We start from the raw sequence: 26,375 nt of genomic DNA, 5'->3' as shown, positions 1-26,375 counted from the left end.
TTCTTTCAAGTTTGCAGCAGTTAGTAATGACAAAAACGAAAACAATAAATTATTTTATTATTTTGCACGAACAAAAAGATGCAACAATTATGCACGTTTATGAGCACACATGTTAGTCCCCCCATGTGTAAAGTTTAATCTAAGTTGTATTAGCATGACAAATCACAAATCATTAATATTATTATTCATGTTATGGAAATGTGACTTCACGAGTTTAAACAAAATTTTGTTTTCTATCTCGCTCCATCAGGTGCCACTCCATTTGGCTCTGCCCTGCTTCCATCTGTGCCCGCCTCAAAAGGATGCAGCATTGGAAATTATGGTATGACTGAGGGGCAGCAGTGACTGATTGGTGGCCAGCAGCTACCAGTGAACTAAGGTGCTGATGTTGAGAAGCTGAAGGTATTGGGGCTGCTGGGGCCCTGGGCAGTTGCCTCCTCCTCCTCCTCCTTATCCTTCAGGGCTACCAGTCACTGGTACTCGGCCCTAATCACCTCCATCTTTTGCTGCCACAGCAGGGCTGCTACATCCTGGTGAGATGGACAATGATGACCACGAGCAGCTAGAAAGAAAAACGACAAATTGTGACGAATGCTCAGTGCAAAAAACTTGTTTAAAATGATGTCGTGGGTTGCACAGTAGCAGTACACTGCTGGACCCCTAACGCTATTTGATTTGATCTGATTGGAGTCACAGCCATTACCCACGCATGCCCCTCATAAAACTAAAGGCAAATGCTCTAAATGTTTGAAAGGAATTCATCAACACGGGCACTCAGCTATTTGTTTAGCCACTTAAAGACACATTTGGAGAGCCATTGAGTTATTAAAACAGTCATATACCAGCATACTTATTTAAACATAAGATGACACTCCTACAGGTGGACTACTACACTCACTAAGATATGTAGTCAAGTACTGACACAACCTAGTTACCCATGCAGATAAGTAGTCTGTCAAACATGGGTCAGGCCCACTACTGGTGAGAGTATCTCTATATTTGTAGGTTAGACCTACTACATCAGATGGTATCTGTGCACTTTTAGTGCCAGCTTGACTTGGCATCAAAAAGCTGGTCGCCAAGTCTTAAACCCACCTTTCAGTACACCTAACTCACTTCTGAGTTAGGCTGTAGGTATGCTATAAAGCATGGTGCTTTGTGAATACACCATAAGATATCAGGTTTTGAGTTTCACTACGTTACTCGTGCACCCCTATGGCAACTTCTACTTACCACCAGTAATGCGTCTGACATATATTTTTCAAAAGCATAGAGCCTCTCTCTCATCCAGTCATTCAGTGACAGAGGACCTTATAAATTCCCTCACATGCTGCTAACTAGTTGTATATCTAACAGTATCAAAGGCAGTTTCAGACACATTTAAATACCCCTGTATTCACCAACAGAGGCACTGAGCTATTTATTCAGCCACTTTTATACAGATTTAATGAGCCATAGAGTTAGTTAAAGAGACAGTCATGTACTGGTACACTTATTTAAACATTGTATAACACTCCTACAAGAGTACACCTCCACTTACTTAGATATGCAGCTAGTTACTGATTAGGGGTGGGTGGACATTTCAAATCAAATCAAATCAAATGAGACTTTATTTCGGTTATGTTTCAAACCACAAAAGTGCACATATAAAATACATTGTACCTTTCAAATTTAAAAATCACATTTACAAACAAACATATACATATTTCAGTAGAGACTAAGTAGACAAAATCAGCAATGGCCTGCAGCTAAATCTTGTTTACAGCGTGATATAAGTACATTCGGTGCTTGAGCTCAACATACATAAAAAGTGTTAAATCACTGGTCCAGGCAATTTCTAAATTTAACAGTTAATTTAAAAAATTCTATTACTTGGAGAACACTGTCACTATGTAAAAGCTGTAAATACATAAGTGCTGGTCTTATTTGATTAAAATTTCACTTCTTTAAAAGAGCAACAAGATAACGTCTGCGTGGGTATTCATAAAACTTGCATAAAAATATAAAATGAAGCATGTCCTGTGGAGACTTCCCGTCGCAGCCACAGGGAGCAACATATTTATTAAAAATATCTACCTTGGGTCTAATAAGGAGATGATGAAAAATATTAAACCTAAACCTCGTCAGCAAATATTTTTCATGAGAAGTGAAGGTACATGTTAGGTATAGTTCCATGGTATCACAGGTTTTCAACATAACATATTTCCTAACATTAGGTTTCATAAGCTCTTCCCCTTCTCTTTGGGCCTTCCTATCCATATGAAAAGCCCGCTTAATTGCTGCCACATCACTCTTTACAATCCCACATGGTTTTTCAAACATTTTCAGACATCCCAGCCTTGAAAAGCAGGATTTCAGATATTTTAGCCAGGGCACACACATAAAGTTATCCTGGGACACAAGATCTTTCACAATCAAGTGGGTGAGCGGAATATCTTGATTTAACCACAGTTTTACCCAATAAGTTAGTGGTCTTAACGCAAATATATCAGATAAGTACTGTGTCCCTAGCTCTTCGTGTGCCGCTAGGTTTGATGTGCTGGCTGGGACACACAGGAGGCGTTTTAAAAAGTTATTTTCAGTAACCTGTAACTGATCACCTCTTAAGTAGCCCCATAATTCGCTGCCATATACAGCGGTTGCTATCGATTTTGCGTTGTAGAGTTTCATCATTGCGACATTTGGCTTCTTCCCCAGTTTTGTGGCAAAGTTAAAGATAGAGGCATTGACTCTTGTCATTTCCCCTTTCTTTCTTGCCAAATGGGGGCCCCAGCTAAGCTTTGTGTCAAATATGACACCTAGATATGAAAATGTTTGAGTGGTGGGGATCATAACATCATCTAGTTTAAAAGTAAAGTTCTTTTTCGGTTGCCGGCCAACATGCATTATATATGATTTAGAGTTGTTGACCAGCAGGTCTCTGTTAATCATAAAAGTATTAAAAGCATCCAGGAGTGCCTGGAGACCCTTTTCCGTTCTCGAGATTAAAACCGCATCATCTGCGTATAAAAGTACGGGAATACCCCGCCGCCCAACTCTAGGGCAGTCTGATTGTACCTCCTGTAGTGCAGCATCTAAATCATTAATATAAAAATTAAAAAGAAATGGAGCTAGGATGCAACCCTGTCGCACTCCCTTTTGGATGCTAAAGTTACCAGTGGTTTCCCCATTTGTTGTATACCTAACATTTGCACTGGTGTTACTGTGCAAGTCCACCAGAAAATCCACAATCCCTATGTCCACACCTTTTTCTCGCATGGTCTGCCATAGCCTGCCCCTGTTAACACAGTCGAAGGCTGATGACAGATCCATGAAGGCGAGGTGAACAGTTCACTTCTGGAAAATAGTATATTTACTCAATATTAGAAAGAGATTGAGGCACTGGGTTATGGTGGAGCGGCCACTGCAAAAGCCATATTGGGAGATGGACATAATGTTATTATCAGACGTCCAACTAGATATACGCTGCAGTAAAATCCTCCCCATGATCTTAACCATTGAATCTATTAGTGAGATCGGGCGATAACAAAGGGGGCTGCCCTTGTCTCCTTTTTTAAACACAGGGACAATTGTTGATAAACCCCAGGACAGAGGACATCCCACTATAGCAGCTGCATTGAATACAGCTACCAGGATGGGTGCCCAAAAACCAGGATCTGATTTATAAAGATCAGGTGGAATTCCATCAGGCCCAGGGGCCTTCCTAGCTGTAAGTCCTTCTATGGCATCCATGACCTCACTTTTACCAAATTTAATTATACTCCCCTTAGCGTAAGGTAAAACATCAACTATGACTGGGTCCGCTGAATAATACAGTCTTTTAAAGTGAGATTCCCACTCCTCCCTTGTTATGCAGCACTCAATTCTGTCACCCGGATCTTCCGCCAAAAATGGTCTTTTAACTAGTGCCCAGAATTTAGTGCTACAATTCAAGGTGGAGGGGTCAAGTATTTCATCCCAAGCCTCTTTTCTTAAAAACTCTTTGCGGGAAGCAATAACAGACTTACATTCTTTCCGACACATTTTTACCCCCTCCTGATTTCTCGGGGTAGCTGACAGGGCAGTCCTAAGATTACGAGCAGCTTTAGAGCAGTCGTGGTTAAACCACCTGGGTCCCCCTTTCACCAGGTTCCTAGTGGGGGCTGTCATCATTTCTGACACCTTCTCCGACAGATTCTGATAAGCAATAAGTACCTGCCTGGGGTCTCCCCCCTCATGTGTACAATTATTGATATCTTCAGTACATTTCTCCACAATGTTTTTGTAAAGAAGATCTGGGGTAACCATTGACCATTTAAGTCGCCGCCCCCCATCCGATGTACACAGCCTACCTGTGCTATGGTTCTGCTTTCCCTTGTTGACCCAGGGTCCCTTCAAGTGAATTGTAAGAGGGTTATGGTCGCTAAATTCACTTCGCTCAATACTGAACGAATCCAGAAAAGTCTGCATCGTTGATGAGACTAACATATGATCAATAAAAGTGCCCCTGCCGTGCCCTTTGAAAGTAGGAGTGTCAAAACATTCTGATGGGTCCCTAAGTGTCATAGCCAGAGAGAGGTCAAAGTTATTCATTAGATCATTACAAAATTCCCCATCCACTGTGTGTTCCATGTGTAGACCTCCCATGCGTTCACAAAATATGTCTGATAAACATTTTTTCAGAGGGTCACCGCAAGGGTGCACATTAAAATCACCCATAATCAAAAGATTATAACTAAATTCTTTCATAGAGGTAGTGATAAAAGCATTTAATACAGATATTTGGTTAAAACCTGCACTATCATTGGTTGCATTATAAAAGTTCACCAGACCAGCCTGACAGTTTTCTCCATATAAAACCAAGCCCATCACTCCAGTATACTGAGACTCAATTCTACGCATTTTACATGGCAATAAGAGGGAAACAAAGATCACGAGTCCCCCGCTTGGTCTGCCTCTAGCCGAAGGAGTGGCAGGCACATAAAACGCCTTGTACCCTTCCAAAAAAGAGTCACACTCCACCGACCAAGTTTCTTGTAGACAGATGACTTTAAATTGTTTGATGTAATTAACCCAGTTCTCATCAAGCATTTTAGCAGCCAATTCCATGAAATGACAAAACAACCAGATACCGTGTCCAGTAAGTCCTCCACGGGTTTAGGTTCTCCTGAAGCCACAGTTCCCTGAGCCGCAGGTACCTCCCGTCAATCACACAACTCTAAACCTGAAAGAGCATCATACCTATTATGTGAGTTGACATTATATCCATTATGGAAGTGTCCCGCACTGGTATTCAAATTGTGTATTACATTCATGTTCACAGGCCCGCATGGATTAGTGATGTCATATATAAATTGGGTGTCCCTAGATGGGGTCTGTGAATCAAATACCCGCCTAGTCATCCTTTGCTGAGGGGTAGGTTTGCACAAATGTGCGTAAGAGTACCCCAATGGGCGAACACGAATACTGTTTTCATTATATACTAGTGAGGATGCTCTTAGGAGGACAGTTGCCACATGCTGTGGGTGTTTAAAATTTATAACAATACAGTCCCCAATTTCTAGCTTTTTGGACGGGCCCTCCCAGTTCACCCTCCTTACTGCCACTATCTGATCTGAATAGTGAGTAGGAAAGTCACAGATTTATTGAGCCAGGCTACTGTCTTGTTTTTCAATGAAGCGTGGGATTCGTCATATGGTGATGCGGGATGTGTGCCACAAGGTGGGACATTGGTCAATACGGCCACAAACGGTGCACAGTCCGGGGGAAGGTTCAAGTATCTGTTATTCCTGGGGGGCCTTGAGACTGGTCCACTTCGGGTGGGTAAGGTGGATTGTGTCACCAAGGCAGGAGCTGCTGTGATGACGGGTACGCTTAATGCCTCTCTCCCAGTCGAGATTACAGTAGCAGTGCTAGGAGTGTTCAGATGGGCTCTGGTGTTCGCCACTTTCTGCACTCTTGCCCCTGTCTCAGTTCTATCACTAAGGGGTACAGCGGAGTGTGCAGACACCAGGCCACCCAGCCTAGCCACCTCCGCGGTCAATGTCTCTATCTGGATGGTCAGTGGTGTAATAATCTCCTCCAATTTCGATACAAATTTAACGTCAAGATTTTTAATAAGAGAGGCAAACTGTTCGATATTTGGGTTGAGACCACTATCATTATTTCCTGTAAACACAAAGGGGTTTAAGACAGGACTATTAATATTTTTCCCATCAGCATCCTTTTTTTGTGTGCTATGTTTCCCCCCCCGTTTTTGATATGTTATCCTGCAGTTTCGCATCGGCCTAACTACTGGTGGAACATCGCCTGTTTCCTCACTTGGCAGGGCGTGTTGTTCTGTATGTACCTCAGCAGCCACCGTAATGGGTGTCTGCGGATCTATTAGGACAACTCCACTCATGTTTGCCTCAGCGACATTTCCATTCCACCCACGGAATGTGCGGTAATTTGCCCCTTCCACCTTCCGCAAAGAAGGAGGAAAAACGGGGTAAATTTCCACACACTTGGGGGCGGAATGGAAGTAGGCCGTTCGCCACCCGCCCACCGCCCGCCCGCCTCCCGCCCGCAATATTAAAAAGATTAAAGCCGGGCAAGGAATCCGCATCCGCAGGCTCCCGCGCATGCGCAGTTTCAAGAAGAAGGCGCAATAGACCCGGAAGAGATGTCCCCGCTATAAGGTAAGTATCTTTATTCTTATGTAAGGCTTTAATCTTTTTAATATTGCGGGCGGGAGGCGGGCGGAAGGTGGGCGGCCGGGGTGGGTGCCACGTAACGGAAATTTACGCCGAGGCACGGAAATTGGTTCAATTTCCGTGCCTCCCCGTGAAAGTCCATTATGCGACTTTCGCCCACCCCTAATACTGATACAATCTAGTCACACTTCTAGTCAAGTAGTCCTTCAAACGTGGATTAGATTTACTACTGCACAGGGTATCTCTAAATTTTTAGATGGGTGAGAACTACTACTACAGAAGCCATCTCCATGTTTTTAGATGAGACCTACTACTGCAAAGGGTATCTGTACTATTTTAATGCCTGCTCAATTTGGCATGAAAAGGTCCTTTTCCAAGTCTTAAACCCACTTTTAAGTGCACATTACTCACCTGAGATAGGCTGTAGGTATGCCATAATCCACTGTGGTCTATGTTTAATTGGTTAGAGAAGTCCTTTTTGGATATTTCAGTAAATTTCATACTCAAGATTCACCTGGACTTACAGGCATCAGTTAGGTATAACACGTATGGGAACCGCTCCACTCCAGTGAAAGTCCAAACACTGCATAGACAATGGTGAATTTTGGCTCTGTTGTTGTTCGATCATAAAATTAACTATAGGGGGCAAATGTTAAATGCAACCTATAAGAATATCCACTGGGCAGGGTCCCTACACATTCCTGCTCTTTTATATACAGAATATGCTGTGTTGATAACTAGGATACCGATAGGGCTCCAGCATTTGTTGGACTTGTTAATTGATTTTATGAAGGACCTGGATCTTAGTACAAACTAATCAAAGTCACGTGCCATGGTGGTGGGCACACGTAGGAAAACCCAGAAACATTCTTTAGGGTAACATCGAACTGACCATGGTAGCGACGTTAGCTCATCTGGGGATCCTTTATGATAAAAAGGGCTCTGGCCTTCGACTGAGGAAGGCAAAGAAAAGTTTATTAACCAGAGCTTTTGGGACTACCTTTAACTTTGCAATAAAAATTGGGGCTAAGCTAGTCCAGGCCTCGCTCACTGTATATCAAGCCAATTTCATCCCAATGGTACTTTGGATGTGATGTATGGGACTATAAGGTTATCAGTGAGCCACAAATAATAGAAAATAATTTATTTTGAAGACTGATAGCTGTCCCCCAAGGAGTCCCCTAATACACATTACAAGAAGAAACGTTATGGGCTATATATCTGACCTTGTGGCCCTGGCCCCGGTATTGCAATGGATTAGGTTATGGGTGAACCCTGAACTGGAGTTCAATCAGGCAGTAATTGAGGGAGTTATCCGTATTCTTTGGCCAAATCACATTAAAAACACAGCATGCACCCTAGGACGCCCAGACCTCTTTGAAAACCCAAAATCTATTCTCAAAGAAGATCCAACAGGAATAAACTTCACACATAGGTTGGCAGAGAAAGATGCAACTGAAATGGCAAAATCTACAGTGTGAGCTAATATGCTGTTAAGAGCATCCACATCACAGGAGCCTTATCTAGTGATGATCTCTAATCCCCATCACTAGTTTTTATTGACAAGGTTCAGGCTCAGCCTTCTACATCGGGCTCAGGCATATGTGACACTTTTTCCCCAGAGGACAGTCTACATTTCGATTTTTTTTTCTGTGGACACTACAGCACTTTAAGACAACGGTATATAGTCCCCTTGGTAAAACAAAAAAATTGTTTACAAGTTAAACCTGCCTTGATATATTTGCAAATGCTCGATTGCCCACTAATATGTCTCAAAGTGACACGTTTTTTAGCGGGAGCACTAAGAATCAGAAAAAAGTATTGTGGGTGATATTGGATCTTTATGTAAACATGGCCAAAAAGCATTGTAATAAATGTTAAAACCGGTCATATTTTATATGCTTATCTTCTATTGTAGATATTGTGATGAATATTTTATTGAGGGTCCTCTCCTGATGTTTTATGATGATATGTAAGAAAATTTATATGTTTTATCATTTGTATTGTCTGGTTTTATGCTGCTTTTATGGCTTTAATTCGCTGAATAAAGTATTCCTTGACTGTCTGCATTCACTCACATGCTCATAGACTAGTTTATGTTCCCAGTACTATTAATGGCAGAATGCACACACACATACATATTTCTCTCTTCACCAACAGAGGCACTGATTAATTTGTTAAGCCACTTTTATACAGATTTAATGAGCCCTGGATTAGTTAAACAGACAGTCATGTGCTTGTACACTTAGTTAAACATCTGATGGCACTCCTCAGGAGTCCTCCTCGAGTTACTTAGATATGCAGCCAGCTACTTATACATTAAAATCACACATCCAGTCAAGTAGTCATTTAACCATGGTTCAAGCATGCTACTGCAGAGGATATCTCTGTGTTTTTTAATGAGGTCTACTACTGTTAAAGGTATCTGTGCTCTTTTAATGGTAGCTCGACTTGGCATGAAAAAGCCCTTCGCCAAGTGTTAAACCCACTTTTTAGTGCACCTAACTCACCTCTGAGATAGGCGGTAGGAATGGTACAATCCACTGTGGTTTGTATTAAATGGTAAGAGATATCCTGTTATTTGTGCACTTGGAGACCCCTATGGCTAGTGGTACCTACAATATACTGCCAATAACGCGAGTGACATACAATCAATCAAAACATTTGTAGAGCACTCTACTAATCCGTGAGGGTCCCAAGGCATTAAGGGGGGGAGGGGGTGAGCAGCTACTGGTTGAACAGCCAGATCTTGAGAAGTCTCCTGAAGGTCAGCAGGTCCTGGGTCTGATGCAGGTGGGCGGGGAGGGTGTTCCATGTCTTTGTGGAGAATGATCTGCCGCCGGTGGTCGTTCGGCAGATGCGTGGGACAGTGGCGAGGGTGAGGTCGGCGGAGCGAAGCTGGTGGTTTGGGGTATAGAAGGACACTCGTTTGTTGAGGCATTGTGGGAGTGCTTTGTGGGTGTGGGTGAGGAGCTTGAAGGTGATCCTTTTGTTGACTGGGAGCCAATGCATGTTCTGTAAAGCGTAGAATCTCTGTTTCATGCAGTCATACAGTGCAGAGGCGGTTATGCATTCACTCACATACTCAGAAACTAGTTATGCATTCCGCTGGATCCTCTCTCAGGGAGATGATGTGGCATAGCGGCAAGAGCAGTCAACCTCAAATCTGGGAAACAGGGTTCGAGTCTCGGCAGCAATGCTCAATATCCTGTGATTCTGGCCAAATCACTTAATCTCCCCATGTAAAGCAACTGGTTCTCATGTAAAGCGCTCTGATATTTTTGGATCAAGTGTGCGCTATTTAAAACTCTGAAATAATCAATAAAGGCAGTTGCAGACACACTTACATACCCCTGTGTTCACCAACAGAGGCACTGAGCTATTTGTCCAGCCCCTTACACACAAAGGCCATATGTATCAACATCCTGATTTGTGATTCTCAAATTGCGATTTTTTAGAAATCGCTATTTGAGAATTGTAAATAGGGATGTATGTAAAAAATTGCATTTGTTTTGCGATTTCTTAATATTTCTTAATTGCGATTAGCAAATTGCGAATCGCAATTAAGGAATTCTTTCCCATTCATTTCTATGGGCCAGGAGGCCCATAGGAATGAATGGGAAGTTATTCTCAATTTGCGATTCGCAATTTGAGAATCGCAAATTGAGAATAATTTCAAGGGTGCAGGGGTGACAAAAGGACACCCTGATGCAGCCCTTAAATGAGCATGGGTGCACATGCAGCGCACATACATGCCCTAAGGGCATGTATGTGCTTCTCATTGCACTTTGAAAAATGCAAAAAAGTGCATTTTTCAAAGAAATCGCAAATTACCACCAACTTGTAAATTTTGCAATTCCTTATTTTGCCTTAATACATACCATTTGGCAAAATTGCATTCGGAACGCCAAAATTCTGGGAATTTCGGCATTTATGAATGCAATTTAGCGTGATACATATGGCTCACTGTGAGCCATAGAGGTACTAAATCAGACAGTCATATACCAGCATACTTACTTAAACATCTGATGACACTCTTACAAGTGTACCCATACACTCACTCAGATATGCAGACGAGAACTAACACAACATAGTTATCCATCCAGGCAAGTAGTCTTTTAAACATGGGTCAGGCCTACTACCGCAGAACCTGTCCGTGCACTTTTATTGCCAGTTCGACCTGGCATAAAAAGCTCTTTGCCAAGTCTTAAACCCAACTTTTAGTACATATAGCTCACCTTTGACATATTCTGTAGGTATTCCATTAGGCACAGTTCTTTGCACTTCAATGGTAAGAAGTGTCTTTTTGAGTTCCACTAAATTACTCATGCACTTGCAGACTTCTACACCAAGTACTAAATAGAGTACACCACCTGCAACACAAGTGACAAACATGTTTTCAAAAGCATGGAGGCTCTCTCTTACCCGGTCACACAGCAAGAGAGGCACTTATATATTCCTTCGCATACTGAGAAACTACTTATGTATGCAGTAGTATAAACAGCAGTTGCAGCCACACTTACATACCCCTATATTCATCAGCACAGACACTCAAACATTCATTCAGCTACTTACATAGACATTTAGAGAGCCATAATGTTACTAACACGCAGTCATAAACTAGCATAATTACTTAAACATCTGATAGCACTCCTACAAGACAGAATCTAGTCGCCCAGTCCTGACTAGTAGTCATTTAAACATGGGTTAGGCCTACTACTGAAGAGCTTCTCTGTGCACTTTTACTTGCAACACAACCTGGCATGAAAAACAGTTTGCCAAGTGTTAAATTCACCTTTTAGTACACATAACTCACCTCTCAGATAGGCTGTAGGTATGGCACAAAGCTTGGTGCTTTGTTCTTAACCCCTTCGACGCTGATGACGAGCTCAGCTCGTCATGAGGTACACCTCTCGTACGCTGATGACGAGCTTAGCTCGTCATGAACCGCGGGTTTTTCAAAAAGTGAGCGCACAGCGGGAAAATGAGCAGCGCCGATGGTGTTAAGGGGTATGACACGTCCTTTTCAGTTTCACTAAATTGCTTGTACACTTGCAGACCCCTATCCCAAGTGTTGCATACAGTACATCCTTTCTAATGCAGGTGACATACATGTTTTCAAATCATGGCGGCTCTTTCTCATCAAGTCACACAACGACATAGGCATTTAAACATTCACTCACATACTGAGAAACTGCATATGTATCCAGCAGTACCAAAGGCAGTTGCAGACACGCATACAAAACTATGTGTTAAAAACACAGGCATACAGCTATTTGCTCAGCCAATTACCTATACATTTAGAGAGCCACAGAGTTAGTAAAACAGACAGTGATATACCAACACACTTACTTAAACATCTGATGACACTCCTGCAGGTGCACTCCTACTCTCACTCAGATATGCAGCCAAGTACTGACACAACCTAGTTACCCATCCAGTCAAGTAGTCCTTTAAACATGGGTTAGGCGTACTGCTTAAGAGGGTATCTGTGCATTTGTAGGTCAGGCCTACTACTGCAGATGGTGTCTGTGTACTATTAGTGCCATCTTGACTTGGTATGGAAAGCCCTTCACAAAATCTTAAATCCACCTTTTAGTACAGATAACTCTTCTTTAAGATACAGCTGTAGATATGCTATAAAGCACAGTGATTTGTGGTTAAAATGTAAGAGATGTCCTTTTCAGGTTCACTAAATTACTTGTGCACTTTGACATCCCTACGCCAAGTAGTACACAGAGTATACCCTTTGTAATGTAAGTGATGCATATGTTTTCAAAAGGATAGAGTCCCTGTCTCCTCTAGTCATACAGTGACAGAGCCACTTATATATTGACTCACATACCCAGAAACTAGTTATGTATCCAGGAGTACCCAAAGTAGTTGCAGACTCACTTACATACCCCTGTATTCACCAACACAGGCACTGATCCATTTGTTCAGCCACTTATAAACATATTTAGAGACCCATTACTAAAGCAGACAGTCATATCTTGGCATACTTACTTAAACATCTGATAACACTCTTACAATTGAACTCCTACACTCACTCAGATATGCTTTCAAGTACTAACACAACATAGGCATCCATTAGGTTAAGTTGTTCTTTAAACGTGAGTCAGGCCTACTACTGCAGAAAGTGTCTATGCATTTTTAGGTCAGGGCTGTTAATGCAGAGGGTAATGTTAGCTATCATATATAATTGCACTACTATTTATGTTGGTAATAACCCTGGGCATAGGACTACGCTACGCTCGCTGAGCGTGCGTAGTTCGCGCAACTACACTCTACGTGAATATCACGTAGCACAGTGCAAAAACGCATAGCAGGCATTTTTTCCTTGCTCGTGGTCCTCAACGTCAAGTTGGTGACCGCGAGCATGGAAAATAAACCTCCCAGCGAGATTCTCAACGCGGGGAGGTCAGGTTTCTCATTGCAAGTGGTCGCGTATGCTAGTGACTTCTCGCGATGAGAAACTACCAGTCCGTGTTGAGAAAGCTGCCGCTCGAGTACAGATCTACTCGAGCGGCAGAAAACAACTGCTTGCACTGTGCAAGATGCGGTTTGCAATGATTGCATACTGCGGACAAGCATCCGGCACTGTGTAATCAATCTGAACAGCATTTTCCCTACCGCAATACGCAGTTCGCATAGCTACGCGTAGCATGCATAGTGCGAAGTCCACTGCGTGTAGCTGCACGTAGCGCTACCTCGCAAACTACGCCCAGGGTTAGGTGGTAGTTATATAGTTAAAATAGGTAATCTGGTAGTACGTAATGAAAAGGTAAAATTATTTGCTTTTTTTCTCCCTTTCTAGGCATTATTTCTACTTAAGTACAGACAGGTACAATGCCATCAAAAGTGAGAGAAGCAAGAAACAGAAGCAGATACTATCTCCACACAACTGAGAAACAAAAGGGGCAAAATGCAGAGAAAGTTATGAAAGAGAAAAGGGCTGCTGGTTAGAGAACCAAGACATTTCTTCAATTTTGTTGTGCACAACTAGAAAGTCAGCGAAATCAAGTAAATGAAAACAAAGTTTGAGATCAACTAAAAAAGGAGAAAAAGTACATGATATGAAGACTAAAAAATCATACAAGAAAGCAGAGGGTTTAACCAGAAGACAGAGACAGTCTAAGGAAATCAGAGTTAGAATGTTCCGCAGTAGTGTAATTCAATTGGATAAAAACTATGAAGAAGCATAAAAGAAAAGAAGCAGTCAGGCAAAAGGAATATGTTGAGGCTGTAGTTGATAAGGCCTTTGCTCTCAAGAGGAAGTTAAACAGAAAAGGACACTCAATATAATAGTGTTGTCTATGAGGAAAAGAAGCCAAAAGACAGGAGCTGTCAATAGAAGTAACTTTTGCATAGTTTTCAGCGGTGAATGGAGGCATACTTCTAGTACTAAGCCTTTCCTTAATGAAGAAAGGTATGTCTAAGAGAACATTAGTGCATGTAGTTGAAGAATCTGGATGATGTTGTGAGATGAAGATGGTAGTTGTATTTCAAAAGAGGTAATGGTACCTAGCAATGTAGAGGAAGTATTAGCCAAAGAGGTACAGGGAAGGCGTAGACAGGCTGATGGATATAAATGGAACTGAAGCAGTATTTGTCGTGTTCTGCAAGAATCTATTGCTCTTTTGAGAAATGTCCTAAGTATGTTTACCTGCAGGAGCTTGAAAAAGAAAATAGGTAAGTTGCAATGATTAGATCCATGCAAAGTAAGGAAGCATACTAATTAACATGGTTGCAACAGAGACTGTGAAGTGCCAGATAGTGCTGAGTACTGGTATCCATTGGTGAAAGTAAACCAAGAGCAAATAAATGCTTGTCTGGGGAGTCCAGCGCTGAATATGCACAAGACATTTACCCAATGAGGTAGCACTTCATAGTTAACCAGATGAAAGTACTCCAGTTGGGTAGATGTTTTTGACAAGACTGGGGACTCTTCTGGGCCAAAATGAGGTTCCAGTCTGGCCCAGGTGCTCATTTCACAGAAATCATACTTTAACGAGAAGGACTTACAAATATAAACATAGCAGGTGCCCCAGTTGAAGCTCCACTTCAGTAAAGCACAAACATTCATCACTTCTTAGGCTTGATGAAACCAAATCAAATGTGCTTCCTCTTGTATTCCATGTTGAAAAATAATCTGAAATCCTTAATCGAGGTGAATTCATCATTGATCTAAAGGAGCGAAATGTAATCTGTAGTAATTGTAACGAGTGGTTTCTCTATTGTCTGCTGGTTCAGAGCATAGTCCATGGTTCTAGCTTTTAAATAGCCTAAGTATGCAAATGCCCAAGATCCTTAGGGCTACACACATATCCATTCTCAGACACACACAGGTACTCACACACCTACTCACAGACCCAAACAGCCACTCACACATGTACTCACAGACCCATAGCACCAGTTTTAAACCCAGTCACGGATCCATGAAGGTACTCACATACCCACATAGGTACTCACAAACCCACTGACAGACTCACACAGGCACTCACACAGACACTTACAGACACTTAACACCATTCCCACACCCACTCACAGACCCACAGTGGCACTCACACACCCACTCACAGACCCACTCAGCCACTCATATACCCAATTACAGACCCATAGCGTCACTCACAAACCTAGTCACAGACCCACAAAGGCACTCACACACCCACTCACAGATCCTTAGCACCAATCCCAAACCCAGTCACAGACCTACACAGGTACCCACACACTGACTCACAGACCAATATAGGCACTCACATATCCACTCACAGACCCACACAGGCACTCACATATCTACTAAGAGACCCATAGCACCACTCACATATCCCCTCACAGATACACACAAGCACTCACACACTCACTGACTGACAGCCAGTCACACACATTATAGTTAGGCTCAGATTTTACTTGTACAAAACCATAGAAATTCAGCAGTTATAGTTACCTGAGTTAACTATAATTTATGACCTCGCAAAGCACTGCTGATGACCTCACATATTACATCACTCATGACATGGTCAGTGACATCACTGATGACATCATCCAGTGATTGTGTTTGCAAAAAGTGTTTGTGTGTTAAACATATATACTAAGGTACTACAAAGGTTAAATTAGTATACTTTGTGTACTACTTATGAGTGATTATTTTTTTCAACATGGTTTATGTGAGCCTCTGTGTGACTCTGTGTATCCATTTGTGAGTGGGTGTCTGAGTGGCTGCACAGTTTTTTGAGTGGATGTGTGAGTGGCTGTACTGGTGAGTGAGTGCGTGTGTCAGTGTCTGTCTGGGTGGGTGAGTGAGTGAGTATCTACAAGTGGCTGTATGGGTGGGTGAATGGATATGTCGGTGACTGTATGGGTGAGTGAGTAGGTATCTGAATAGCTATATGAGTGATTGACTGGGTGTGTAATTGGCTGTATTGGTGAGTGAGTGGCTGTTTAAGTGGTTGTATAGATCTGTGAAAGGTTATGTAAGTGGGTTTGTGAGTGATTGTATGGGTGAGTGAGTAGCTCTGTTGAAAGGCTGCATGGGTGAGTGGGTATATGAGTGGCGGTATAGGTGAATAACTGGGTGTTTCAGTAGCTGTACCGGTGAGTGTGTGGCTGTATGGGTGAGTGGTTGTATGACCATGCTCTATGGGTGAGTGAGTGGGTGTGTGAGTGGCTCCGGATAAGTGAGTGGTGATATTAGCACTTGTATTGGTTTGTAAATGGTATTAGAGTGGCTTTGTGGGTGTGTGAGTGGGTAAACCAGAGGTCGTATGGGAATGTGAGCGGGTGTGTTAGTCATTCTGTGGATGATGTCATTGGTGATATCATTTGAGATGTCATCAGTGATGTCATCAATGATGTCACTGACCATGCCATGAGTGTTGTAATTTATGATGTCATAAGCAGCGCATCACAATGGTGCCCTGACTGATTGGTTTAATATTTTGAGGGGCACTAGGCAGGGGTGCCCTTTGCCACCACTTTTATTCAATCTGTATATCGAGCCATTAGTCAGCTGGCTCAGGATGGATCCTGTTTTTCGCCCCTTTAAAATGGGAGAGTTAGAGCTTAAGCTTGCTCTATATGCAGATGATTTGCTTCTATATACAACGAACCCAGCAGAGGCAATCCCTCGACTAATTGAGAAGGCAGAGAGATTTGGTGAAGTTTCAGGGTATAAAATCAACAAAGAAAAAACTGAACTAATGGATTGGAATCCAGTAAAGGGAAGTCAGGGGGTAAAGATTCAAATGAGGTATTTAGGGGTTCAGCTAGTGCAGATATTGGAGGATATTCCTATAGTGAATTGGAGGAGGGTAGGAGGTTGGCAGTTTACTTACACGATGGGTGAATCTCCCTCTAAATATTTATGGGAGGATGAATCTCGTGAAAATGATAATCTTGCCAAAAATTACCTTTCTAGATAATTCAGTTCCATTGTCATTCAGGGCAGAAGATATAGCTAAGCTACAAGGGAAAATTGCCACTTTTATTTGGGCAACGAAGAGTCCTAGAATAGCCGGGAAAAATTAAGAAGAGGTCTTACAGTGGGTGGGTTAGCACTACCAGACCTACTAACATATTGTTATGCTTTCCACTTGAAAAATGTTAGGATGTTGGCTAATAAAACTGATTCATCATCATTATGCCTACTGTTTGAGGCTATGTTAAAGGATGTGGTGCAAGGGCAGGAGTTTTTCCTGTATAAGTTTGGCGATCCAAAGTTTTATAAAAAAGTTAGGCTAAAGATCTTGGGAGCAGCCTTAAAGACTTGGATGTATATAAGAAGAAGGATGAAAATACAATACAATTCAGCACAGGCCCCAGTCTGGGACTCCCCCAGTACTCCGGAATGCTTACAAGACCAACTTAGTCAGTCTCTAAAAATGGGGGGAGTAAGATGCTGAGGTGACCTGCAAAAGTATTTTAAGCTTATGAGCTGGGAGGCGTTTAGCAGGTTAACACAAGGAACTTTAACAAGGTTTAAGTTTTGTCAGATATCCTCTTGGTGGGTGACGCAGAATTGGCGTGAGGAAGAGGTAAACCCGAAAGTGTATCTAGTTACTAGAACAGGCATATGGAAAAAGGAAGTCTCGTTCTGGTATTGGGCCTTATTGAACGCCGAGGATGATCGGGAGTCTGAAGTCATAAGATTATGGGGTGAAGAATATGGAGAAAGTGAGATGGATGTTTATAAAATATGGTCTGATTCTTTTGTTATGTTGCAGGCTATAGTTAAACCTGCTGCACTTAGGGGAAATCCCCTGTACACTGCCTACAGAGTTTATTGGTCTCCAAAAAAGCTATCTAAGGTGACAGAGAACGTATATAGCTGTCCTAGGTGCAAGTAAGTATTTAGCACCGGATGATATTCATATGTTTATGGAATGTCAAAGAATCAAATCTTATTGGATGCAGGTATGTGAATTTCTGGAAGCTGTGTTGGAAAGACCGATGGAAGTAAGTACCAGTCTGATTTTCTTCGGTCTATTGAATGACTGTTATGTGAATGCACCTGTATCTACCTTCATATTTTATGTGGTAATCCTTGCAAGGAGAGAAATCTGTAGGGCCTGGAAATCAGAAATTTCCCCGACCTTTGCTGAATGTTTGAAAAACATCATCTACACTAGCGAATCAGATATCGCCTGTGACCAAAGAAGCATAATTAAGATCTGGGCGGCTCTGTTAAATTGGAGGGAGAAGGAAAGAGAGTTCAATGATTAAGCCAAAACACCGTCGGACCCGGCCTCCTAAGTAACATCCAGGGGGCCCACAGAAATGTGAACAGGAGAGGGAGAAGGAAACGGTATTATCTTGGCGGGAAAGCTCTCTCTCTGTCTCCATTTGCCTCTACCAAAGGTCGGCAAAGGTAGGCATGGAGTGATTGGAGGAATCCCATCAAGAGTTTTGGCAGTATGAGGACACTAAAAAAAATGAAGAAAAAAATAAGCAGTGTATCACAAAGGATAAGTTATAGTTAGCTCAGGTAACTGTAACAGCTGAATTTCACTGATTTTGGACGAGTGAAATCAGAGCCTAACTAAAATGTCACTGTAACCTTTGGTTTCTTAAGTGTTTTTTTTAATTGAAAAAAGAAGAAGGGTACAGGGACGTTATAGTTTGGCTCAGATTTCACTCATACAAAACCAGTGAAATTCAGCAGTTATAGGGTCAGCTATACAACCTTTTTTTGTGGCACAAATGGGAGATCGGCCCATTTGGGACCCCAAAAAAGGTTACAGGAATGTACAAATGCAATTTTGCAAGTCACTGACTCTCAAAATAGCATTTGTGACTTTCGCTATTAGGAAGGAGCAACGCTTCCTAATAGCAAGTTACCATGCCACGTACTGTTGTTTTGAGACACTCATAAACGGGAAGGGACCCCCAGGGGACACCTTCCCCTTTGTGAATAGGTGCTTAAATAGATTCATTTTTTTTTAAATGCTGCTTTATTTATAAGCAGTCCCAGACATAGTGATCTGCTGCATCATAATTATTCATGAGGCATGCAATTTGCAACCCCATTGGGGATCGCAAACAGTGACTGAGACACTGTTGTCCATTAAGTTTAGCGAGTTGCAAATTGTGAATCGCAATTTTGCGACTCACTAAACTTAATTGTCGTACATCTGGCCCATAGTTACTTGAGCTAACTATAACATACACACCTGCAATGCACTGATTAAGACCTCACATATTACATCACTCTTGCATGGTCAGCGACATCAATGATGACATCTCAAATGACATAACTGATGAGATCATCCAGTCATTGTGAGTGTTTTCTAATGGTTTTTCTCATGTTAAACATGTATACCAAGGTTGGGCCAAGTAAAATTAGTTTACATTCTTTACTACTAAATAGTAATACTGTTTAATATATGAGAGTTTGTGTGTATCCATGTGTGTGTGGGTGTGTAAGTGAGCGGCTGTATTGTAGAGGGCGTGTCTGTGTGAATGGCTACCTGGGTGAGTGAGTGGATGTATGAGTGCTTATATGTATTTATGAAAATGGATATGTAGGGATTATATGGGTGTGTGAGTGAATAGGTGAGTGCTTTCATGAGTGAGTAAGTGGGTGTGTGAGTCGGTGTAGAGGTGAATATGTGGGTATGTGAGTAGCTGTATGGGTGAGATGTAACTGTGTGAGTACTTGTGTGGTTGCATTTTTAGTTGTATGAGTATCTGTGTAGATGATTGAACAGTTGTATGAGTAAGTGAGCAAGTGTGTGAATGGCTCTATGGATAAGTGAGTGGTTGTATGTACTTGTATGGATCTGTGAATCATTATGTGAATAGTTGTGTGTGTGAGAGGTTGTGTGAGGAAGTAAGTGGCTCTGTGGATGATATCATCAGGGATGTAATCAGTGGTGTCATTAGAAATATCATCATTGATGTCATCAGTGATGTTACTGACCATATCATTAGTGATGTAATATGTGTGGTCATAAGCAGTGCTTTGTGGGGGCATACGTTAGAATTAGCTGAGGTAACTATAAATGATTAATTTCAATGGCTTTGTATGAGTGAAATCTGAGCCTAACTATTACATACCTGTACACTTTGGTGAATTCAGTGAATAACAAAAAAACTATTTCCTAACTATAAGGTTTCTCTATCCTTTGGATTTTTAAGTGAATTTGTAGGTTTTATTAAATGTAAATGTAAGTGAGTGCATGAGTGTCTCGGTGGGTGTATGAGTAGATTTGTAAGCAGGTGTGAGAGTATGAGTGGACTGCAAGTGGTTATATGATTATCTAAGTGTGTCTGTGAATGGGTGTGTGAGTATCTGAGTAGATGCCTAAGTGGGTGAAAGAGAATATGAGTGATTCTGTAAGTGGGTGCGTGAGTGCCTGACTGGGTCTGTGAGTGGGTGTACGTGTGTGTTTGTGTTTGTCTGTGAGTGGGTGCATGAGTGAATGAGTTACAAGTGGCTGTGAGAGTGTTTTTATGAGTGGGTGCATGAGTGACTGAGTAGGCACTGCTCATTTTCTGCTTGGTTTCTGCCTTTTTTGCACACTTCTGACCTGTATTTTGCCTCTTTATTTTTGTATCTGACATTTATTTGGCCTCTTTCAACTAGTTTTTTTCCTTTATCTTGCATGTTTCTGCTCGTTTCTCAGCTTTATTTTGCCTCTTTATGCATGTTTATTTCTGCTCATTTTTGAGGTTTAGTTGACCTCTTTCTGCTCGTTCTGAGCTTTGTTTTGCCTCTTTCTGCTATTTTCTGACCTCTATTTTGCTTCTTTCTGCTCGTTACTGATCTCTATTTAGCCTCTTTGTGCTAGTTTCTGACATTTATTTGCCTCTTTTGGCGGGTTTCTGATCTCTATTTTGTGCTTTCTGCTCACTTCCAACCTCTATTTTGCCTCTTGCTTCTTGTTTCTGATGTTTATTTTGCCTCTTTCTGCTTGTTTTTGATCTCTATTTTGCCTCTTTCTGTTAATTTCGGACCCTTATTTGCTTCTTTCTGCTTGTTTCTGATCTTTATTTTGTGTATTTCCGCTCGTTTATGACCTCTATCTTGCCTCTTTCTGCTACTTTCTGATCTCTATTTTGCGCTTTTTGCCCGTTTCTGACCTCTATTGTGCATCTTTCTGCTCATTTCTGACCTTTATTTAGCCTCTTTCTACTCGTTTCTGATCTCTTTTTTTGTGCTTTTTGCTAATTTCGGTCCTTTATTTTGCCTCAAGCTTCTTGTTTCTCCCATTTTTTGCCTTTGCCTGCTTGTTTTGTATCTCTATTTTGGCTCTTCCTGTTAATTTCTGTCCTTTTTTCCCCCAATTGTTGCTAATTTCTGACCTTTATTTTACCTATTTCTGCTCTCTTCTGACCTTTTTTCTGCCCATTTCTCACCTTCATCATGGTAATTTCTGATCATTGCTGACATTTATTCAGCCTCTCTCTGCTAATTTTCACCTTTATTAGACTTCTTTCTGCTTGTTTCTGACCTTTAATCTGCCTCTTTCTTCTCGTTTCTGACTTTTTTTTATCTCTTTCTGCTCATTTCTTACCTTTATTCTCCTTCTTTCTGCTTCTTTCTGACCTTTATTCAGTCTCTTTTTGCTCTTTCCTCACCTTGATTTAACATCTTTCAGTTGATTGCTGACCTTTATTCTGGCTCTTTTTGCTGGTTTCTCACCTTTATTTTGCCCTCTGTTTTTCACTGCTTTCTCCTTACTCCCCCCTCATGGTCCCTGGCATTGTTCCTTAACGTAGGAAGCTGCTTTAACTTGTAGCTCCTTGATTGCAGGAGCAATGTTTTTCTGTGTTTCCCAGCCGCCTATTTGTGTGCAAGGAAAGAGATGAAAAGTCCACTTTATGTAAGCCTGAGCTGCTTGACAGCTGCTGCTTGCAGAAAACAGAGTTATGTTTGCTTTTGCTTGAAAGCAAAAGCAAACAGCTACTTCCCGAGCATGGGCAGCTTGGGAGGTATCAGGCACTGGCCTTGGGTGGTGGATGTCCCCAGGGCTATATGTGGCTCCTCTAGGGGGCCACGCAGCCCCCCTCTAATGTCTATTTTAGCCTCAGTGGTGGTGGTCCCCAGGGCTGGGGGTCCACGATGGACCCCCTTTAATATTTAATTTAGACCCAGGTAGATGGCGGCCCAAGGGGCGCGAGGGCGCTGTGCAGCTCCCACACAATCTAATGGTTACCCTGGGGAGGTGGTGGTACCCGAGGCCTTGGGGGGCCACGCAGGTCCCCTTCTTCTAATAAAGTACATGTGCTCCAGGGAGGTGGTGGTCCCTGGGATTGCAGGATGGCTGCATGGCCCCTATTCATTTATTAACTTTTAACCCAGGGAGGCGGCGGTCCCCGGGGTGCAGGGGTCTATGCAGCCTCCTGCATTATTATCTATCTTAGCCCTGGGGAGGTGGGGGTCCCTGGGGCTACCCCTAATACCTCCTAGGAGGGGGACCCCATGCACCCCCTAATACCTCCGAGACCTGGGCCACCCAAGGCAAAGTAAAGACCATCTTTAAAAAACAAAATCTGAAAATAATCTGTGGATCCATGCGTGAATTTTTCTGAGATTGCTTTAGAAAATGAATACATTTTTTAGCCATGACGGGGTCACTGGGGGATGCCTGCACCATGGCTAGGTACTCAGGGAGTCCCTACCATGGCCTCTTTAATTTATTAAAATCAAATCTTTTTTGTGGCACTCAGCTCAAGCCAAGTTCCAAGATGGCTGCCCATACTTCCTAGTTGAAATGTTGGTAGCCAATCAGATTTCAGCACTGGGACTGTCGGATCCACGGAGGATCCATGACCCTATATCCCTATATTTTATATAAGCATCCGGCACTGTGCAATCATTGCAAACCACATCTTGCACAGTGCAAAATGCATGGGGGACACACGTTTTCGGACCCTCTTTTCTCAGACTCTGCTGGACAAATCACCTCAAATGTTTCAACACGGCAGATGAACTGACTAAAGAATAGGTTTTGGAAATTTCTTAAATTTTGTAATAACTTGTCAAAGTTATTGGCAAAACAAAATACACTCTTCCTATGGAATCTAGGTCCTAACTATAGCTACCTAGTGGTGACTGACAGTAGGTAATAAATACATATACAAATCTTACTTTAAAAAAAAAAGGTTACAGGGACGTTATAGTTAGGAAATAGAATTTTAAAAAACTTTGAGATTCACTGAAAAAACAAAAGTTACAGGGACATTATATTTAGACTGACATTTCACTCATACATAACTCTTCTTCAGTTAGAGCTACTTGAGCTAACTATAACTTATGCCTCCGCAATGCACTGCTTATGACCTCACATATTACATCACTCATGACATGGTCAGTGACTTGACTGATAACATCTCAAAAGACATCATTGATGACATCATCTACAGAACCACTCACACACCCACTTATACCCCTTTAGAACTTCTCATACACCCACCCCCACAAAACCCCTCACCTCGGAGAAGCATGGCTCAGTGGTTAGAGGCGGCAGACCTGGAAGCTGAGATCAGCCGTGGACCAGGGTTCAATTCCCCGCCTCGGCGGGTCTCGGGCTCAAAAATTCCACGGACTCGATAATTCTCGTTCCGGTGCCTACTCAACTCATGGGGTCACACTCTGCGACTCTGGGAAATAGCTTGCTTAATCTCCACTACGGCCCCTCGCGGCGGGATGCCTGGCTTTCACCTTGTGGACACCCTGCCGGGGTATCTCACAGGGGAATACCAGGACGGGTTCCCTAAGCAAGCGCCGAGATGCCTACGGGTAGTCGTGCGCTATACAAGAGCGTAATCATTTCATTTCATTTCATTTCATGCCCATTCACAGACCCATACCAGAACTCATACAACCAGTCACTCATCCATACAGCCACTAACACATCCTCTCATACAGACATGCAGACACTTACACGCCAACTCATATATCCTCATAGCATCTCACATACCGGCTCAATCACCTATAAAAAAACTCACACAACCACTCACTCACCCATACAGGTAGTAATTTACAGTGGTAAATTCCATCTTGCTTGTGGAATTTGGGTAATTTCGCGTTCCACGGAGAACACGGAATTGCCGAAATTCAGCGATCTGCGCCTTTGCGGAATTTTTTGCTTGTTTGTGCTTTCAAAATGCGTGTTCACATGATATTTCTTCCCAGGCACAGAAAAAAACCACCGCGAACGGGCAGAAAAAGCAATTCCGCATATTTGCTGAGATTTTGCATGCTCGTGGAGATTTTTTACTGTTTTGCAGAGCAGTGGCAGCTGGTGACATTTGAAAGTGGCGGGGCGTAAAAGTTTGGATGCGTGCCTGGTGGTGAGCTACATTATTTGCAAGATGTGGTTTAATTGAGCGCTGGTTTATTAACTTTATCAGAGTAACCTTTGAATGTGTAATCAGCTAGTTTTCATGACCAAAGTAAAACGTTTTCCAAAAACTACATATAATTACATTTGATGTTGTCCTTGTGTAAACAATGATACATTTACCTTAGTTAAGTCAATACTGAAATGTCAAAATTGTACTAGCGTTCCGGATAGCAATTTAACACACAAACCTCAGGTAGGAAAAACCATTTTAAATAAAATGTGTCAAAAATATAGGCTTGTACATTTCACTTGCCTATTTAAACTCTTCGGGTTTCTCACCCGCTACCTTTCCCCTCCTTCAAAATCCGAGTCTGAAAGTGAAACGAATCTTAGTATGCATGCCAAATTACAGATGTCCTTTATGTTACAGGAAGATCTCTACACAGTGTGCATTGTTCACTGAGCTACCTTACTATTGAACTAATTTGCCATAACAGACAAGCCCACTAAAAAGAGTTCTGCATAATTTTTTTTTCAGCGTCCTCCTGCCTCATGTTTAGTTTAAGAACAAAGAGTTGCACAATTCCCAAACGGATTCAAGTTATTTAGCTTAAAAATCTGAACCCACCCCCTTTCCATCCTGCTCCTATTGTTTTGTACTCCCTGAATAAATGTTTAAAAAAATGTCCAAAAGCGTGTGTTTAATAATCACCTTTACCCAAAGTCAGACACGCCTCAAGCACACCAGTGCACAGTAACAAAGCCATCCTTGGCAGTGGGCCAGAAACCTCTGTCTCTTAGTTCTAGTGGGGTTAAATTACCAGATACTTCATGGCCTCTCTAGCGCTTTGGTTCACTCAGTGACACCAGCAGTTCAAGCGCTAAGGTAAAGACTCAGCAATCATTACGTTGTGCTTCACTAAAGTATATCCTGCACGCTCCTCCTCATCCCCCGCTGGCAATCATCGCTCTTTAAACCTCTCTCTGTCCCTCTTGGATCGCCTCTTTATTTTTAATTCCTCTCAATTAACCCTCTCTTTTCACTCTTTATCTCTCTCTTTCAGAGACACTCTCTCTTCATGCGTGCCTCTCGTTATTTCTTCCCACTCTCTTGCTCTTTCTCTTTTCATGTCCAGTTAGCAGTATTACTGCAGGCCTTCTTGTGTAAAACAATTATAACCAAAACCCCTCCCGAACATAGACTGAAAGTCAGACACGTGCCATTTGTCATCCATCTAAAAGCAGCTGAAAAATGAAGTCATGCAACCTGAAAGTTTTAATTCTATGAAGGGCATGGAAGAGGAAGATTATGCTTCGCTTTAGTCGAACAGCCGCTCAGTACTAAAGTAAACGTACTATATTAACCATAAGTTCAAGTGCCATGACAAACGTGTGGCATGAATCCACCACCCACGTGTGCCCTAAAAAGAGGAGCGCTTGGCAGGTAAGATTTTTTTTAAAAAGAGGGAAAACTGAGAGATTCACCTCGGTATGGTTTCTCTCGGTTTCGTTTCAGCAGACTGCCTCGGGATCTGCTTGCTTAAATGACGCACTGCATTAATTGCAGCGCGGGAAGCAGATACCGTGAGTCTGCGCAGTATGTCTTCTTCGGCTTCCTGCCTACAGCCTCAACCCCACCCTTTCCCAACTCCTCACAGGACAGGATCCACCCCTCTTGTGACGAGTTGAAAAAGGGTGGGGAAACCACGTTCTCCCCTCCTTGACTGACACGAGTCCCCAGCATTACGGGGCTTCGTCAAAAACGCCCGGGGGGAATTTAACACAAATGTAGACAAGGGGAGGAGACTGATCCTCAAAGCTATTACTTTGCCGAGCTGATGACATCACAGGCCTCAGGGATGTGAGCTCGTCAGCCCGGCAAATGCTCTTAGCTTTGGACACGCCCAGGGGT

At 42.4% G+C, this 26,375-nt stretch overlaps 1 long non-coding RNA gene across 1 annotated transcript; it reads right to left on the bottom strand.

Annotated features, from left to right (window-relative positions):
• Window positions 1–394: 394 nt before the first annotated feature.
• Window positions 395–26,076, bottom strand: LOC144798728 (uncharacterized). The gene is made up of 3 exons (XR_013603629.1): window positions 25,949–26,076; window positions 10,913–11,047; window positions 395–562 (listed from the first exon to the last, which is right to left on the bottom strand). It is a non-coding gene; the product is annotated as an uncharacterized LOC144798728 (long non-coding RNA).
• Between the last annotated feature and the right edge of the window lie 299 nt (window positions 26,077–26,375).

Source organism: Lissotriton helveticus, chromosome 12 (assembly GCF_964261635.1).
Source record: "Lissotriton helveticus chromosome 12, aLisHel1.1, whole genome shotgun sequence".
NCBI classification, from domain to species: domain Eukaryota; kingdom Metazoa; phylum Chordata; class Amphibia; order Caudata; family Salamandridae; genus Lissotriton; species Lissotriton helveticus.
This window is presented reverse-complemented; position numbering and strand designations above follow the sequence as displayed.